This window comes from Zonotrichia albicollis, unplaced genomic scaffold (assembly GCF_047830755.1).
Source record: "Zonotrichia albicollis isolate bZonAlb1 unplaced genomic scaffold, bZonAlb1.hap1 Scaffold_140, whole genome shotgun sequence".
Classification (NCBI taxonomy): domain Eukaryota; kingdom Metazoa; phylum Chordata; class Aves; order Passeriformes; family Passerellidae; genus Zonotrichia; species Zonotrichia albicollis.
This window is the reverse complement of record NW_027428357.1, coordinates 132,501-142,500: the sequence shown is the minus strand read 5'-3', so window position 1 is coordinate 142,500 and position 10,000 is coordinate 132,501.

Genomic DNA, 10,000 nt, shown 5'->3' with positions numbered 1-10,000 from the left:
AACCCTGACCGCCCCGGCTCTTTCGCCGCTCCGACCCGCGGGAGCGGCATCGCGGACGCGACGGTGGCGGCATGGCGGCGACGGGCGCCGGCGGCGCCGGGCGGCCGGCCGGCCGAGCCTCGCGGCCCGGCGGCGCCTGGGGCGGGGAACGGCGCCACGCGCGAGGGACGCCCCTCGCGGCCACGGCCGACCCCGGCGGCCGGCCCTTCCCGCGACGCCGCGGGCAAGGAGCCGGGACCGCTGCGCAGCTTTTTTTCTTTCGCCACTCGCGTGCGAGTGTAGCGCGAGGCTCCGTCTCTCCCCTCTCGCGAGCGCTCTCTCTCTCTCTCTCTCTCTGGGCTTTTCCTCGCTCGCCTTTTACGCACACCTCGGGGCCCGCGCCCCGGGCTTCGAGACTCGGCCTTCGCGCTGGAAGTCACGGCGCGCGGCGCGCGGAACGGGGGGCTCGGCCGGGGCTGACCCGCCCCACCGAAGCCGAACCACCCCGCCCGCCGACCGGTCGCCGGCGAGCGACCGGCCGCCGGCGAGGTTGGGGCCGAGCGGGGCCCGCTCGCGGGGAGCGAACCCCGTCCGACGCGTCCCCCCACCGGGCCGCGCGGAAAGCACCGGACGTGCTAGAGGAGACAGCGACCCGACGAGGCGGGCGCGGCCCGGACACCGAGGCCCCCTTTTCGGCCGGGGCGGCTCGCTCTGCAGCAGGCGGCGGAACGGCAAAGGAGCGCGCGGATCGGGCTCTGCTCCCCCGTCCGCGCCCCATCGGTTCTCGGGTCGTTTTCGCCCTCTCTTCTCTCTCGCCATCCATGACCCGCGGCTCAGCTCCAACCGCACCGCCGCCCGGCGCTGCTCGCGGCCGGCACCCACGGGGCGCTAACCCGGACCGGGGCCGGCACCGGCACCTCGCGTGGTTTTCGAAGGACACCTGTAGGCTAGCGGGGCCACGCGGCCGTCACACAGCTGGGGTCGGTAAAGCCGCCCTCCCCGGCAGCGGGAGGGGCGACACCTCGCCTGCGACGGGAAGCGAACTGGAAAAGGAGACCGCCCTGCCCGAGCAGCGGACACCCCCGCCGTGACTTCCCCGCGACAGAGAAGCCCCGGAAGGAGAGCCGGCCGGCCGGGGGCCCTCTCCGACGCCACCCGAAAAGCCTCATCGATCGAGTGCGGCCGAGGAAGGAGCCGCGCCGACGACGGCGACGACGACGGCCCCCCCACGGCCACGGTCCTGGGACAACGGGGCGACGGCCGCCCAGCCCCGCCTGCGGAGCGCTCGCGGCAGAGGAGGAGCGCGGGGGGTGCCGCCACCCGCCCGCCCGCCCGCGGGCGCCAACGGATTCCCTTCTCGGCTAGGCAACGGCAGGACTGGGACTGGGCTGGCCCGCCAGGCCGGGGGGACTCGGCTTCCCCTTCCGGCCCGGGGAACCCGGCCGAGCGTGCGAGAAATACGTGCCACCGGACCGCGCGCCGCCGGCGGCCGGCTTTCCCTTTCCGGAAAAAAAATAGCCGGAGGAACGGCACGACAAAAAGGCACATGGAGGCGGCGTTCGCAGCGACCCGTGCTAGCCACGGGGGCCGCGGGCCCGGGACGCCGGAGGCACCCGCGGGGGCGAGTTACGAGTCTCACTCCCCCACGGAGCCCCAGACATCCCGCTCGCTCCCTTCTCTCTCGCCGACGTGGCCCGCGCGCGCCTTCGTCGCAACGGCTCCTCGGTGCCGCGGCTTAAGGCCGCCAGAGAAAAATCCGCGGAGGCCGGGCGGGCGCCCCCACTCTCTGCCCGCGCACCGGCGCGCCTAAACCGCGGAAAAAAAAGAAAAAACGCGGACCCGCGTGGCAACCCAGCCCGCCCGGCCCAAGGGGCTCGGTCGATGCGCCCGCGACCGAGGTGGACGAGGCGCCGCCGCCTCGCCCGGGAAAGGTCCGGGGGGCTCTCGGACTCTCTCTCTCTCTCTCTCTCTCTCTCTCTCTGTCGGGTGCCGGGTCCGTCAACTCCGAAAAACTCCGCCCGCCAACGCGGGTCCCCGGCTTAAGGCCGAGGAAGGGGGACGGCTTCAACGAGGCGGCCCGGGGACGGGGCGCCCCGACCCCGGCTCCGCAGCTTCACCAGGCGGGCGGACGGCCCGAAACAGTGCCCGCCGAGTGGGCCCCGGCTTAAGGCCAGGCACAAAAGGGACGAGGCGCCGCCGCCTCGCCCGCCAAGCGGCTCTCTCGAATCGCCTTTCACAGCCCTTCTCTCTCGGCATCCCGGGGGGAGATCCGGCCCCTCCGCTCGGCAGCCCTTCTCTCTCGGCATCCCGGGGGGAGATCCGGCCCCTCCGCTCGGCAGCCCTTCTCTCTCGGCATCCCGGGGGGAAACCGGCCCCTCCGCTCGGCAGCCCTTCTCTCTCGGCATCCCGGGGGGAGATCCGGCCCCTCCGCTCGGCAGCCCTTCTCTCTCGGCATCCCGGGGGGAGATCCGGCCCCTCCGCTCGGCAGCCCTTCTCTCTCGGCATCCCGGGGGGAGATCCGGCCCCTCCGCTCGGCAGCCCTTCTCTCTCGGCATCCCGGGGGAAACCGGCCCCTCCCCGCTGGCAGCCCTTCTCTCTCGGCATCCCGGGGGAAACCGGGCCCCTCCGCTCGGCAGCCCTTCTCTCTCGGCATCCCGGGGGGAATCCGGCCCCTCCGCTCGGCAGCCCTTCTCTCTCGGCATCCCGGGGGGAATCCGGCCCCTTCTCTCTCTCTCTCTCTCTCTCTATCTCTCGGCCTCCCGGGGGAACCGGCTCCTCCGCTCGCAGCCCTTCTCTCTCGGTCTCTCGGGGGGATCCGGTCCGTCTTTTCTCAGCCCTTCTCTCTCGGCCTCACTCTCACTGTGCCAACTTCCCCGGGAGGGACGGGAGCCGGAGCCGAGCCACAAGGAGACTCGCCCCGGCTAGGCGGAACACTGGCTTTTTCCCTTTGCCGGCCACCTGAGTGCGGCTGCTCCTCTCCGCCTTAAACGTAGGCACAGCCTCAGCCAACCTACGGGGATGCGGCCCGTCACCTCGCTCCCATAATACGGGCAGATAAGTCCCAAGCCGCCGAGGCCTCCAAGAGGACCGATGGAGATCGACCGGGAAGGGGCGCCGCCTCAGGCCGCAGCCTACGATGAGGCAGCCGGAGGCAGCCGACAACAGCGACCCCTTGGTGAACTTCCGCAGCCGGCCGAGACAACAGGTCTACCCGGCACCCGCCGCTATTTGACTAAGTCCCGCCGGCGCGAGGTAGACCTGGTGTCCCAGGGGCCGGGGTAGACCTGGTGTCCCGGGCTCCGGGGTAGACCTGGTGTCCCGGGGGCCGGGGTAGACCTGGTGTCCGGGGCTCCGGGGTAGACCTGGTGTCCCGGGCGCCGGGGTAGACCTGGTGTCCCGGGCTCCGGGGTAGACCTGGTGTCCCGGGCGCCGGGGTAGACCTGGTGTCCGGGGCTCCGGGGTAGACCTGGTGTCCCGGGCGCCGGGGTAGACCTGGTGTCCCGGGCTCCGGGGTAGACCTGGTGTCCCGGGCGCCGGGGTAGACCTGGTGTCCCGGGGGCCGGGGTAGACCTGGTGTCCGGGTCTCCGGGGTAGACCTGGTGTCCCGGGGGCCGGGGTAGACCTGGTGTCCGGGGCTCCGGGGTAGACCTGGTGTCCCGGGCTCCGGGGTAGACCTGGTGTCCCGGGCGCCGGGGTAGACCTGGTGTCCCGGGGGCCGGGGTAGACCTGGTGTCCGGGTCTCCGGGGTAGACCTGGTGTCCCGGGGGCCGGGGTAGACCTGGTGTCCGGGGCTCCGGGGTAGACCTGGTGTCCCGGGCGCCGGGGTAGACCTGGTGTCCCGGGCTCCGGGGTAGACCTGGTGTCCCGGGCGCCGGGGTAGACCTGGTGTCCCGGGCTCCGGGGTAGACCTGGTGTCCCGGGCGCCGGGGTAGACCTGGTGTCCCGGGGGCCGGGGTAGACCTGGTGTCCGGGTCTCCGGGGTAGACCTGGTGTCCCGGGCGCCGGGGTAGACCTGGTGTCCCGGGCTCCGGGGTAGACCTGGTGTCCCGGGCGCCGGGGTAGACCTGGTGTCCCGGGGGCCGGGGTAGACCTGGTGTCCCGGGGGCCGGGGTAGACCTGGTGTCCGGGTCTCCGGGGTAGACCTGGTGTCCCGGGGGCCGGGGTAGACCTGGTGTCCGGGGCTCCGGGGTAGACCTGGTGTCCCGGGCGCCGGGGTAGACCTGGTGTCCCGGGCTCCGGGGTAGACCTGGTGTCCCGGGCGCCGGGGTAGACCTGGTGTCCCGGGCTCCGGGGTAGACCTGGTGTCCCGGGCGCCGGGGTAGACCTGGTGTCCCAGGGACCGGGGTAGACCTGGTGTCCCAGGGACCGGGGTAGACCTGGTGTCCCGGGCTCCGGGGTAGACCTGGTGTCCCAGGGACCGGGGTAGACCTGGTGTCCCGCCAGATCCGGAGAAGACCTGGTGTCCCCGGCCCGAGAGCCAGCAGACCTGGTGTCCCCGGACCGAGACGGGGTAGACCGGCTGTCCGCGGCCAGAGACGGGGTAGACCTGGTGTCCCCGGCCCGAGACGGGGTAGACCTGGTGTCTGCGGCACAAGACGGGGTAGACCTGGTGTCTCCGGCCAGAAGCGGGGTAGACCTGTTGTCCTAGAGCCCGGGGTAGACCTGGTGTCCCGGGGGCCGGGGTAGACCTGGTGTCCGGGGCTCCGGGGTAGACCTGGTGTCCCGGGCGCCGGGGTAGACCTGGTGTCCCGGGCTCCGGGGTAGACCTGGTGTCCCGGGCGCCGGGGTAGACCTGGTGTCCCGGGCGCCGGGGTAGACCTGGTGTCCCGGGCGCCGGGGTTGACCTGGTGTCCCAGGGACCGGGGTAGACCTGGTGTCCCGCCAGATCCGGAGAAGACCTGGTGTCCCCGGCCCGAGAGCCAGCAGACCTGGTGTCCCCGGACCGAGACGGGGTAGACCTGGTGTCCCCGGCCCGAGACGGGGTAGACCTGGTGTCTGCGGCACAAGACGGGGTAGACCTGGTGTCTCCGGCCAGAAGCGGGGTAGACCTGTTGTCCTAGAGCCCCGGGTAGACCTGGTGTCCCGGGCTCCGGGGTAGACCTGGTGTCCCGGGCTCCGGGGTAGACCTGGTGTCCCAGGGGCCGGGGTAGACCTGGTGTCCCGGGCTCCGGGGTAGACCTGGTGTCCCGGGCGCCGGGGTAGACCTGGTGTCCCGGGCTCCGGGGTAGACCTGGTGTCTTCGGCACAAGACGGGGTAGACCTGGTGTCCCAGGGGCCAGAAGCGGGGTAGACCTGTTGTCCTAGAGCCCTGGGTAGACCTGGTATCCCGGGCGCCGGGGTAGACCTGTTGTCCTAGAGCCCTGGGTAGACCTGGTGTCCCGGGCGCCGGGGTAGACCTGTTGTCCTAGAGCGCTGGGTAGACCTGGTGTCCCGGGGACCGGGGTAGACCTGGTGTCCCGGGCTCCGGGGTAGACCTGGTGTCCCAGGCGCCGGGGTAGACCTGGTGTCCCAGGGGCCGGGGTAGACCTGGTGTCCCGGGGGCCGGGGTAGACCTGGTGTCCCAGGGGCCGGGGTAGACCTGGTGTCCCGGGCTCGGGGGTAGACCTGGTGTCCCGGGGGCCGGGGTAGACCTGGTGTCCCGGGCTGCGGGGTAGACCTGGTGTCCTCGAGCGCCGGGTAGACCTGGTGTCCCAGGGACCGGGGTAGACCTGGTGTCCCGGGCTCCGGGGTAGACCTGGTGTCCCGGGCGCCGGGGTAGACCCGGTGTCCTCGAGCGCCGGGTAGACCAGTTGTCCCGGGACTCGGGGTAGACCTGCTGTCCCGTTCCCCGGGGTAGACCTGGTGTCCCAGGGCCTACCCCGGGGCCCGGGACACCAGGTCTACCCATGGTCCCAGGACACCAGGTCTACCCCGGGGAACGGGACACCAGGTCTACCCCGGGCCCTGGGACACCAGGTCTACCCATGGTCCTGGGACACCAGGTCTACCCCGGGGCCCGCGACACCAGGTCTACCCATGGTCCCAGGACACCAGGTCTACCCCGGGGAACGGGACACCAGGTCTACCCCGGGCCCTGGGACACCAGGTCTACCCCGGGGCCCGCGACACCTGGTCTACCCAGTGCTCTAGGACAACAGGTCTACCCCGGGGCCCGCGACACCAGGTCTACCCAGGGCCCTCGGACACCAGGTCTACCCCGGGGAACGGGACACCAGGTCTACCCCGGGCCCCGGGACACCAGGTCTACCCAGGGCCCTCGGACACCAGGTCTACCCCGGGGAACGGGACACCAGGTCTACCCCGGGCCCTGGGACAACAGGTCTACCCCGGGGCCCTCTGACACCAGGTCTACCCCGGGGAACGGGACACCAGGTCTACCCCGGGGCCCGGGACACCAGGTCTACCCCGGGGAACGGGACACCAGGTCTACCCAGGGCCCTCGGACACCAGGTCTACCCCGGGGAACGGGACACCAGGTCTACCCCGGGCCCTGGGACAACAGGTCTACCCCGGGGCCCTCTGACACCAGGTCTACCCCGGGGAACGGGACACCAGGTCTACCCCGGGGCCCGGGACACCAGGTCTACCCCGGGGAACGGGACACCAGGTCTACCCCGGGGAACGGGACACCAGGTCTACCCATGGTCCCAGGACACCAGGTCTACCCCGTGGAACGGGACACCAGGTCTACCCCGGGCCCTGGGACACCAGGTCTACCCCGGGCCCCGGGACACCAGGTCTACCCCGGGCCCTGGGACACCAGGTCTACCCAGGGCCCTCGGACACCAGGTCTACCCAGGGCCCTCGGACACCAGGTCTACCCTGGCGCCCGGGACACCAGGTCTACCCCGGGCCCTGGGACAACAGGTCTACCCCGGGGCCCTCTGACACCAGGTCTACCCCGGGGAACGGGACACCAGGTCTACCCCGGGGAACGGGACACCAGGTCTACCCAGGGCCCTCGGACACCAGGTCTACCCCGGGGAACGGGACACCAGGTCTACCCCGGGCCCTGGGACAACAGGTCTACCCCGGGGCCCTCTGACACCAGGTCTACCCCGGGGCCCTCTGACACCAGGTCTACCCCGGGGAACGGGACACCAGGTCTACCCCGGGGCCCGGGACACCAGGTCTACCCCGGGGCCCTCTGACACCAGGTCTACCCCGGGGAACGGGACACCAGGTCTACCCCGGGGCCCGGGACACCAGGTCTACCCCGGGGAACGGGACACCAGGTCTACCCATGGTCCCAGGACACCAGGTCTACCCCGGGGAACGGGACACCAGGTCTACCCCGGGCCCTGGGACACCAGGTCTACCCCGGGCCCCGGGACACCAGGTCTACCCCGGGCCCTGGGACCCCAGGTCTACCCAGGGCCCTCGGACACCAGGTCTACCCAGGGCCCTCGGACACCAGGTCTACCCTGGCGCCCGGGACACCAGGTCTACCCCGGGCCCTGGGACAACAGGTCTACCCCGGGGCCCTCTGACACCAGGTCTACCCCGGGGAACGGGACACCAGGTCTACCCCGGGGCCCGGGACACCAGGTCTACCCCGGGGAACGGGACACCAGGTCTACCCAGGGCCCTCGGACACCAGGTCTACCCCGGGGAACGGGACACCAGGTCTACCCCGGGCCCTGGGACAACAGGTCTACCCCGGGGCCCTCTGACACCAGGTCTACCCCGGGGAACGGGACACCAGGTCTACCCCGGGGCCCGGGACACCAGGTCTACCCCGGGGAACGGGACACCAGGTCTACCCCGGGGAACGGGACACCAGGTCTACCCATGGTCCCAGGACACCAGGTCTACCCCGGGGAACGGGACACCAGGTCTACCCCGGGCCCTGGGACACCAGGTCTACCCCGGGGCCCGGGACACCAGGTCTACCCCGGGCCCTGGGACCCCAGGTCTACCCAGGGCCCTCGGACACCAGGTCTACCCAGGGCCCTCGGACACCAGGTCTACCCTGGCGCCCGGGACACCAGGTCTACCCCGGGCCCTGGGACAACAGGTCTACCCCGGGGCCCTCTGACACCAGGTCTACCCCGGGGAACGGGACACCAGGTCTACCCCGGGGCCCGGGACACCAGGTCTACCCCGGGGAACGGGACACCAGGTCTACCCAGGGCCCTCGGACACCAGGTCTACCCCGGGGAACGGGACACCAGGTCTACCCCGGGCCCTGGGACAACAGGTCTACCCCGGGGCCCTCTGACACCAGGTCTACCCCGGGGAACGGGACACCAGGTCTACCCCGGGGCCCGGGACACCAGGTCTACCCCGGGGAACGGGACACCAGGTCTACCCCGGGGAACGGGACACCAGGTCTACCCATGGTCCCAGGACACCAGGTCTACCCCGTGGAACGGGACACCAGGTCTACCCCGGGCCCTGGGACACCAGGTCTACCCCGGGCCCCGGGACACCAGGTCTACCCCGGGCCCTGGGACACCAGGTCTACCCAGGGCCCTCGGACACCAGGTCTACCCAGGGCCCTCGGACACCAGGTCTACCCTGGCGCCCGGGACACCAGGTCTACCCCGGGCCCTGGGACAACAGGTCTACCCCGGGGCCCTCTGACACCAGGTCTACCCCGGGGAACGGGACACCAGGTCTACCCCGGGGAACGGGACACCAGGTCTACCCAGGGCCCTCGGACACCAGGTCTACCCCGGGGAACGGGACACCAGGTCTACCCCGGGCCCTGGGACAACAGGTCTACCCCGGGGCCCTCTGACACCAGGTCTACCCCGGGGCCCTCTGACACCAGGTCTACCCCGGGGAACGGGACACCAGGTCTACCCCGGGGCCCGGGACACCAGGTCTACCCCGGGGCCCTCTGACACCAGGTCTACCCCGGGGAACGGGACACCAGGTCTACCCCGGGGCCCGGGACACCAGGTCTACCCCGGGGAACGGGACACCAGGTCTACCCATGGTCCCAGGACACCAGGTCTACCCCGGGGAACGGGACACCAGGTCTACCCCGGGCCCTGGGACACCAGGTCTACCCCGGGCCCCGGGACACCAGGTCTACCCCGGGCCCTGGGACCCCAGGTCTACCCAGGGCCCTCGGACACCAGGTCTACCCAGGGCCCTCGGACACCAGGTCTACCCTGGCGCCCGGGACACCAGGTCTACCCCGGGCCCTGGGACAACAGGTCTACCCCGGGGCCCTCTGACACCAGGTCTACCCCGGGGAACGGGACACCAGGTCTACCCCGGGGCCCGGGACACCAGGTCTACCCCGGGGAACGGGACACCAGGTCTACCCAGGGCCCTCGGACACCAGGTCTACCCCGGGGAACGGGACACCAGGTCTACCCCGGGCCCTGGGACAACAGGTCTACCCCGGGGCCCTCTGACACCAGGTCTACCCCGGGGAACGGGACACCAGGTCTACCCCGGGGCCCGGGACACCAGGTCTACCCCGGGGAACGGGACACCAGGTCTACCCCGGGGAACGGGACACCAGGTCTACCCATGGTCCCAGGACACCAGGTCTACCCCGGGGAACGGGACACCAGGTCTACCCCGGGCCCTGGGACACCAGGTCTACCCCGGGGCCCGGGACACCAGGTCTACCCCGGGCCCTGGGACCCCAGGTCTACCCAGGGCCCTCGGACACCAGGTCTACCCAGGGCCCTCGGACACCAGGTCTACCCTGGCGCCCGGGACACCAGGTCTACCCCGGGCCCTGGGACAACAGGTCTACCCCGGGGCCCTCTGACACCAGGTCTACCCCGGGGAACGGGACACCAGGTCTACCCCGGGGCCCGGGACACCAGGTCTACCCCGGGGAACGGGACACCAGGTCTACCCATGGTCCCAGGACACCAGGTCTACCCCGGGGAACGGGACACCAGGTCTACCCCGGGCCCTGGGACACCAGGTCTACCCCGGGCCCCGGGACACCAGGTCTACCCCGGGCCCTGGGACACCAGGTCTACCCAGGGCCCTCGGACACCAGGTCTACCCAGGGCCCTCGGACACCAGGTCTACCCTGGCGCCCGGG